Source organism: Octodon degus, unplaced genomic scaffold, assembly GCF_000260255.1.
Source record: "Octodon degus isolate 3935 unplaced genomic scaffold, OctDeg1.0 scaffold00123, whole genome shotgun sequence".
Lineage (NCBI taxonomy): Eukaryota > Metazoa > Chordata > Mammalia > Rodentia > Octodontidae > Octodon > Octodon degus.
The window spans coordinates 1,484,842-1,494,027 of record NW_004524699.1 but is presented as its reverse complement, the minus strand read 5'-3'; the positions used below and the strand labels follow the sequence as shown (position 1 = coordinate 1,494,027).

General features: G+C 60.9%; 1 protein-coding gene across 2 annotated transcripts in view; it reads left to right on the top strand.

Moving 5' to 3' along the window:
- The first annotated feature begins 7,366 nt into the window (after positions 1-7,366).
- The window catches only part of Tmem250 (transmembrane protein 250), a 7,047-nt gene continuing 5,227 nt past the window's right edge, over positions 7,367-9,186 (top strand). For both annotated transcript variants that reach the window (XR_002817915.1, XM_023700368.1), the window contains exon 1: positions 7,367-7,371. The gene's annotated coding sequence lies outside the window, so the exon portion shown is untranslated. The remainder of the gene's footprint in view (positions 7,372-9,186) is intronic.

Sequence of the window (9,186 nt, the reverse complement as noted above, 5' to 3'; positions counted from 1 at the left end):
AAGTGGAGGTGAAGGTTGCCTCCAGGTGCAGCATGGGCCTGGAGTGTGAGGGTGGCCCAGACAGGGAAAGCCTGATGGCCTGAGCTCCTCCCGACCTTCGGGACAGTGTGTCTGCCCCCAGTGGTGCTTGTTCTGCCCTGCCCATGCCCCCACTGCCCCTGAGCCCCAGGCACCCACTGTTGCCCACAGCACTGCCCACAGGCAGGCGCCACTCCTGATGGATGTGCTTGGAGGGAAGAGGGAAGCCAGGCCAGGAGTGCCCAAATGCATAATAAAAAAATAGAACCTTCACTTCAATTGTCTGATGTATATTTATTTCGTAACATGAAGAATTAATAAGATGCTGGGTTTAAGGCTACCATGGCAACCGAGGACAGGGAGGCTTGTCCTGGCAAAGAGATGAGTTCATAAATAACCGGAGTGCTGATGCCACAGTCCAGGGCCCTGCTGCCACACCTGCCCACACCGGGCCCTGCCCGCCCGCTTCCGGGCAAGGCTGTCCTGCTTGGGCAGCACCATGAGCACTGCTCAGGGCTGTTGCAGCCTTGCCTGGCTGGGAGGGAAAAGCCCTCCGAGGCTGGGGGCCGGTAGACCCCCCAGGTCTGTCTCTGGGGCCTGGGCCTGCAGATAGGTGGCCACCAGGGAGCAGGAGGGGACTCGTGTGAGCCCCATCACCCTGCACTCCGACAGCCCTGAGGCTGGGCCCTATTTCCTTCCTGGAAGGGCAGTGGGTGACCTGCGTCAGAGACGCCTGCTCTTCTGGCCAGTCTCCAGCCCCAACTGTGGGTACTGCACAGCAGGCCAGGCAGGGGCTGGTCAGCAGCTTCCCGGCACTGTCGTGGCTCCCAGGGATGTGCCCATACGCACCAAGCCGCCAGCGGTTCGTAGCTCTTCCTGGAGGTCTCACAAACTCGGAGCTCTTCTGACTGCAAAACAACCTCGCATGACTGCCCCCAGCCACACACAGGACATGGCTAAGTCACAAGGCAGTCTGTGCTGAGCCTGGCTGCCCAGCCTGCAGGCGCACCCCCCCCCCCAGTTCTCTGAGCCCAAGTCTTCCTGCTAGAATGGTGTGAATCTCCACTTCTGGCCTGGCCAGTACCCCAGCAGAACCCAACTTGCAAACGAGAAACTAGCTAGGAATGTCAGCACAGCCTGTAACCGCAGCCCTGGAAGCTGAGGCAGATGGACTGCTGTGAGCTTCAGGCCAGCTTGGGCAGTATAGTGAGCGCAAGGCCAGCCTGAACTATATAGTGAGACTTTGTGTCGACCCCCCCCCAAGGGGAAGCTGCTGAACAGGTGAGCAGGGAAGTCTTCAGGGCAATGGAGCTAACCTAAAAGGTGTTGAAAGGGGGAACCCATCACTGTCCACCTGTCAGAGCCCACAGAGTGCCCAGGTGTGATGTACATCTCTAAGCCCATTTACTCAGGAGACTGAGGCAGCTTGGAAAACTCAAGGAGATTCTACCTGAAAATCAAAGCAACAAGCCAGGCACTTTGAGTGAGGCTGAGGCAGGAGGATCCCAAGTTCAAGCCCAGTCTGGGCAACTTGGTGATTTAGCAGGAACTGTGTTTCCAAACAAAACATTAAAAACCAGGTTGGGGATGTAGCTCTGTGGAAGGCCCAGGGTTTAATGCCCAGTACTGGAAGAAAGATTAAAAAAAAAAAAAAAAAAAAAAAGCGGTGATGATGTCACCTAGCACTCCCTGGGTTCAATCCCCAGCAGCAGGGCACAGCAGTGTGCGGGAGGCCTTTCCCCACCTTCGGCTCGACGGGGGGTGAGTCTGGGCCCGGGAGATGGCTCAGTGGAATAAGCGCTTCCCTGGCAAGTGCAAGGACCTGAGTTCAATCCCCCCAAAAGAGAGAGAGAGAGAGAGAGAGAGAGAGAGAGAGAGAGAGAGAGAGACGCTAAAACTGGCCTAAAAACAGAGCCTTGTCTATGTTAAGGGTGCGACCCCGGCGGGCGTTGTGATCGAACCGGTCCTGCCCCGCAGCGGGTGCCTCGGAGAGGTGCCTGGAGGGCCGGGACCGAGCTTCCCCCCACCCCGCGCGATCACCCGCCCGGGACCAGGACCCCCGGCGCTGCGGCTGCGGCGGCTGCGGCGCGTCCCGCGAACGCCGGCTGCGGAGAAGCGCGCGGGCTGGGCGCGCCCCCTGCCGGCCGCTCGGCGGCCCAGCGAGGAGAGGTGGCGTTCGGGGACGCGCGGATGGAGCGGGGTGGCGAGGCCCTCCGCCGGGCTTCCCCGCGAGCTGGTCTGTTTCCTGTTGCGCGATCTTGATCAGGGAGGAACATCAGGCAAACTGAGGGATGGGGAGAGAGAGGACCCAGGACAAGACGTGGGGGGCCTGAGCGGGGTGCAGGCGGGCCGGCCAGGCTTCCCGCCCTTCCGTCTGTGCTCCCACACCAGCAACAAGCCGTGTCGCACCTTTACTCAAGGACACAAGACCCAGCTTGGACTTACAATCGCTCAGAACCCAGCCTGGTCCTCCGGAGGCTCAGGACCGCCGACGGACGAGGTCCGGGGACGGGGCCTGGCGTCCGTGCACAGCGCCGCTCGGGGAAGTCACACGGGACAGTGGACGGAGGAGCCGCCACCCGGGAGGCTGGGCGCGGCTGCCAGCCACATCCAAGCCGCTCTCTGGCAGCGGTGAATCGTGGCGGTGTCTACCGCCTCCACGTGTAACTTGACCCGGGCTGAGGCAGGCCTGGCGGTGCGGAGGGCGCAGGGGAGCCAGAGTGGAGCCTGGGCCGCGGGAGCTAGCCCCCGCCCTGTCTCTGCGCAGTCCGCGTGCCCTGGCCGTTCCAAGGCCCCCAGCAGGGACACAGACATCCTTGGCTACCCTGTCCCAGGCTGCCCTGCTTGCCAGGTGACGCTAGAGACAGTTCAGAGTGACGCCCAGCCTACCTCCGCTTGCTCTCCCCTTGCCCACCATCCCGCACTCCTGTTGCCCTCTTCGGTAGTCTTGATTTCCGCTCTATTGTGGCAAACACAAGAAAACGCACCCCTTTCCGTGGTGTTGGCGATGAAACTCGGCCCCAGCACGCCGGGCAAGTGCTCACCCCGGGGATCTCAAGTCAACTGTCACAATGCGTGTGGCTCTTGCAGCCGTCACCCACAGAAATCTTGCTTTCCTGAGTAGGGGGCACCCCTGGACCTTGCACACCGCCTGCTGCCCAGCACTGCACCAACCCCCTGCTCCTGTTTCTCTGGAGGTGAGGCCTCTGGGGCTCACAGATAAGTGGAACCATACAGCCTCTGTCCTTCCATCCGTGTTTGTTGAGACAGAAGCTAGCTGAGTTGCCCAGGTTGGCCTTGAACCTCAGAGCCTCCTGCCTCAGCCTTCTGGGGAGCTGGGACTGCAGGCGTGCGCCATCCTGCCTGGCTGGATCTGACTTTTCTCTTTGGCTTTTTTCACTGGGTGGCATGTCCTTGGGCTCTGCCCACCCTCAACCCTGTTCTGGTCACTCTGTGCTGCGGGTGCAAGCGCTGCCCACGGCTATCCTAGATCGCATATGGCGTCATGCCACTTCTGCCTCTGAGGACGTCACCCGGGGCTCCCAGGAAGGCCTGGGCTTGGCAGCTCCTCAGGCAGTGGCAGGCGTCCCTTCCAGAGATTCCTGAGCCCTCAACATGGCCAGCAGTGCTGCGGGCAGGTGTTATGGGGTGCCACTGGGTTTGCCCTGCCCGAGGAGACATCGGATGCTGTTTGCCACTTGCTTTGGAGAGGGCAGCAGAGGCTGCAGTCCCCAGCAGGGAATGCCATTGGTCCCCAGGGAGAGCAGGTTGTGGGCATCAGCACGGAGGACTTCAGGCCAGGAGCCTGGCTGGCTGGTGGGTGGGTGGCCTGGGCAGTGGGCAGCAGGGCCTGGAAGTCCATCCTGAGACACGCAGGGAGTTCCTGGCAGTATTCATAATGCCCAACCTGGGTCCCTGCTCTTACGTAGCTGGTAGAGCACGGCAATGTGGCTGACTGGGCACCTAGGCACTGACACAGTGTGGCATGAGGCGTTCAGTTCAGGAAGGGCACTCACAGACACAAACACAGCTACTCAGTTTGGGTAAATACAACAAAGTGGCCACCAGGTGGACGCCACTTCTGGCCCACCTGCCCTGGGCTCCAGAGGTTCCCCAACATGTGGGAGGGGGCAGGAAGGGCCTTGGGCCTGAGGCTACGCTGGGGTTCTCAGCCAGCCTGGCTCCTGGGCTTAGCAAACGTGTATTTAGTCCTACTGACAGTTGCAGGAGCTGGCAGGCCGAAGCTGCGGGGCCAGCCCCAGCCCTGCCTCTAGGCACTTGAAGCCCCCAGAGGGGCAAAGCAGGTTCTTGAGGCCTAGGATCCCCGTAAGTTTTCCCCCAGACTCACCAGAATAGCCTTCCTGGCCCCTGGGCCACCTACCAGGTTGGCACTGCCTTGAGCCATCCCTGCCCCATCCCCTCTCTGGTGCGGCCACTGTGTCGTCCGCCCCCTTCCTCTAGCAGCTAGCAGGGCAATCACTGGGGAGAAGTGCGGCCTGAGGACCAAGGGGGCACAGGCCCTGCCCTCCTGCCAGGTGCATTCCTTGGGCTCTCTGGGCACGGCTGGCGTGCTGCCTGTCCTGGGCAGATGCCTGTGTGCCCGTGTGTGTGCCCGTCCTATGCACACTGTGTCTTAGCTCCACTTTAAACATTGTTCTGTATAGAAAGCAACGCACTGGGGGCGGGAGGGCAGGCAGGCTGAGGGCAGCCGCCTTGCTCCCAGCACTGGGGCCTTCAGGGAATCAAATGGAAACTTTTTTTTTTTTTTTTTGTAAAAAATGCAACAATCAATAGAGCAAACATATTGGAAGTAAACTATGAACTAGAAGAGGAAGACGAAGAGGAGGAGGAGGAGGAGAAAGGAGAGGAAGACCAATGTGGTGCTCCTGAGCGCGATCCCAAGATGGGTCCCGAGGTGTGGGCCGCAGTGTGGGCAAAGACGGAGCCAAGGGCCAGCTGGTTTCCCACGAGCTCTGGGAGGTTGGCGCAAGCCTCCTCCCTCCATCTCCACTGTCCTCTCTTCTCACCCAGAAAGACGTGCTGAGCAGACCTCCCTTTGGTTGATCTAGAACACTGAGCTTTACAGGACAAGGCGGCACTGCGTTGGTCCCATGTTTAGCGCAAGCAGGGGGTCACGGCCACTTGCCCCCCCCTTTGGATGCGGCTGTCTGGGTTGGGGCGGCCCTTGGACATGGCCTTTTCTGTGGCAGCCGGATGAACCTCAGAGCTTCACGTCGGGGCCTGATGGCTGGGTGTCCGCAGGGTGCCGTGGCTCTGGGCTCCGCCTTTGAGCCCCCGCCACCTCACGCTCAGGGCATAGTGCCCAGCCCTAGTCACTGCCTGCCTGCCCGCTCTGAAGAGCACAGACCCTCATGGACACAGACACAGGCAGAAAGGAGGTAGGGGGACTCAAGGTTGCCTTCCTCTGGCAGTTCCTGCAAAAGGGGTGTAGGAGCCCTGGCGCCAGGCACCCCCACTGCACCCGGGGATGTGGGCTTGGGCTGGAGCTCTGCGTCCACAGAGACAAAGCTGGCCCTCCACGTGGAGCAGGGGGCTGGGAAGTGTGGCCCAGGGCCACAGCGCTTGCCTAACATGCTTGAGGTCCTAGTTCAACCCCCAGAACCGCAAAAGGAAAAACAAACGGAAACAGAAAAAGGAAAGAGAAAGAAAAGTGCACAGTCCTCGGAAGCCCCGTGTCTGCGCCTGCTGCCCTGGCTCAGGGTCCTGGCCCGGCTCTCCTTGGAATTCATCAACCCCACCTCCAGATTACACTGGGGCTGATTAAATTAGCAAATGCAATCACAATCTCAGGCGAGTTAATTGAGAGAATTTATTTGGACCTGACAGTTTTATGCATGTTTGATTAAGTATTATAAGGTTTGTTTTTGATTTTGCATAATTTAACTTTAAATCCTGCACTGGGGGGCTCATCAGCCAGCAACGACCAAAATAGCCCTCCCTGAAGACGGGCCCATCTATGATGGATTTCTGAGTGCAGTGTCTCCCAGGGTTCTGGGGCCCTGTTGCCAAAATGACAAATACATTGAAAGGAGCATTTTGAGCCATCCTGGGCACCCCATAAATCTCCTGGAATGCAGGCAATTCATTAAAAGTTTTGAAAGAAGTACAAGTTAGCATTTCTTTGGCAACAAGTGACATATAAATGTGTATGTTTGTCTTCCAAACGTGCCATAAAGCATCGCCTGCACACGGGTTCCCCAGGAGCTCTGGCACTGGCCCACGCTCCAGGGCGACCATCGGCCTGGCTACAAATCTTCTCTGCCGTCAACACCACACTGTTCAATCAACACTTGAGTCTTTTTATAGAATTGGTGCAGGAGGAAATGCGGCCCAGGCTGGGTCTAGGGCCACCCGAGGCGGGTGCTGACCCCAACGGGAGCCTCTGGCACTCTTCACAGCCTAGGTCTGGGTTTCAGAAGGACATGTCCACTCAGCACCCAGGGCCCACGGGCCCACAGGACCGCGGCTGAAATTAACATAGGCGCGTGGCCCCTGCTCCCAGGCCACCACTGCTCCGTCTGTCCACCAGCCTGGGCTGTGGCCTGCCTCAGTGAGCATCTCCCTGCTCTGTGATAAGGTGTTTACTGAGGGCTTCTTTTGATCTGGGCGTGGCTAAGTGAGTCATGTCAATCTTTTGCTTTCTTTGGCTGTGCCAAGGTTTGAATCCAGGGCTGTGAGCAGGCTAAGCAGGCTAGGCTGCACCCCCAGCCCCAGAGAAGGTGAAGTCACTCACCCCAGCCTGAGTGCTGCCTCTTGTTCCTAGGGAGGTGCTGTGTAGCCACCCCCAGTGGCACCTGATGCCCATCACAAGCCACTGTCCCACACCAGAGTGGTATCTACGCCTGCATCCTGCAGGCGAGTCTGCCGAGGCCACACCACGTTGAGGCCAAAGGCTCCCAGGCGATGGGTCTCCGGGGGCAGCAGCACTCTAACCACTAACCAAGCAGGTGCCCAGGGCATGCAGGACAGAGGCACTCTGCCCTGGGGGCTTCAGCCAGAGGCACAGGGACAAGGCAAGACCAGCCTGGAAGTGACACAGGAAAGACAGGCACCTGTGGGGAGCAGCGGGGCTTACCGGTGCCTGTCTCCATCCTGAAGAGGATGCTCTGATCCAGCTTCCCCTGATCTCGTCCTGCACCCTCGTGAGATGGGGAGGAAATGGCTACATTTCCACTGCATGTGGCTCCCTGCTCTAGTCACCCAGGCAGGTCAATGCCAGCGTGGCCACCATGATGGCCTATGCCTTCTGGAGTACCAAGAGGCACTGAGCATGAGGTCACACATGCTGGGCAGTCCCACGGGTGTGGCGCACACGGGCACCCACGAGGGCCTGTCACCATAGCTCCTGGTGCTCCTGTCTCCCTCCAGGGGCTCAGAGGGAGCAATAACTGGCTCAGGGTCAATGTCACTCCAGTTGTGAGGGGCTGGGACCTGGAGCAGGGCTTCTGGGCCTCCCTGCCCAAAACACAGGCCCCGCTTCTCCAAGCCTCTCAGCTGAGGGACCATCCTCTGTCCTCGTGTGGTTGCTCCTTGGCGCCTGCATCCTAACGTCTAGCCATGCTGGACTTTGGCCCACCCTAGAGACCCCATTTTATATTAAAATGTAAATGCTTTGTCTCCAAACCCAGGCACTTGCTGAGCTCCTGGGGCCTGGAGGTTCAACACATGAACCGGGGGCACGATTTAACCCATATCCTCCAGTCCCCAATCGGGCTGAGCTGCAGCTGGGCTGCGCATCTGGCCTGGGTCTGTCCTGAGCTGTGCTCCTGTAAAGACCTAGACAGGGCTAGAGGGCCAAATTCTGGGTCAGCTCACTGCATAGTCCTGGAGGGGACTCCGCTCCTCCTCAGGCACCTCGTGCAACATGGCAGCCAGCATGGGAGCATGTGACATCTGTGACAGCACCGAGACAGTGGGAGGCAGGAACCAGCCTCAGAGGTCACTGTTCCTCTGCCACGCATCCTGGACCGCGGAGGAGAAATGGCCAGGGGGTTGAGCCTGTGCCTTTGGTCAGGAGTACAGGTGCCAGTAGCGAAAGTGGAGGGTGGTCTGAGCACCCACTCTTGGCTGTTCTTCACAACGCCACCTGCAATGTCCACAGCAACCTCTGGGGCCTGGCCTGGGACATGGGGGAGGGCATGCTTTCTGGCACTAGGGAAGGTCTCTGTAGGGATGGGAGACTCCAGGATGTCACAGTGGACATGCGGCCACGCCTGTGGGCTGGGATCCTGTCACCAAGAGGCACTGACAAGCGGCCATCAAAAGACAGTGTGCACAGGTCCACATAACACCCAAGCACTAGGGATGCCCACCGGGTGGACACTGGCACACAGAGGCCTCCCCTGGGCCCTGCCTGCTGCCAGCTCTCCCAGCCTGCGGCACCGCGCGGACTGTCCCAGCAGGTGGCACCACGCCACTGTCGGCAGGAAGTCCTGACAAAAGGTGGCACCTGCTTCTCGCGGCCCCTGCCCACCCCGATCAGAGGGGCCGAGCGCGGCTGAATCGGCCCTGCTGCCCACGAGGGGTCTCGGGCTGGCTGGATCCCAGTGGCCCTCGGGACGCCGCGACGGTGATCGCAGAGGGCGGGACGCTCGTCGCTGTTCTGGGGTGCACACAAGTGGCGTCGCCCTGAGCAGGAGGACGCAGAGCAGGGCCGCGGCCGGTGGGACCAGGGTCCAGGGGTCGGGGCGGAGGACGCGCCTGGCCGCGCTCCGGGCGCGCGCGCACGTGCCCCTCCGGACCCGCCGGGCCCTACTAGCCCTGCCCTGCGCCTGCGTAGGAAAAGCCGCGGCGCCTGCGACGTCCGTGGGCGGTGACGTCACGGGGCGCCCGAGGCGTGCGCACGCGCGTGTCCCAGCAGCAGGGTCGACTTCCAGGACGCTCCGCGAGGCCGGAGATAAGCGCCGCTGAGCTCCGCGGAGCTGCGGGGCGGAGGGGGCGTGAGCCCGCGCTACGGTGGCCGCAGAGGGACCGCGGAGGGACGACGCTACGGCTCCCACGCGGGGCCAAACGCCTCCGGCAGCGGGCCCCGGGCGCGCACTTGCCCTCCAGCCGGCCCCAGTCGGGGCGCGCGAGGGGCCGCGCCGCGGGCCTGATCCCTGAGCAGCATGCGGCCGCCCCGCTCACGGAACCCCGGCGCACAGGGGC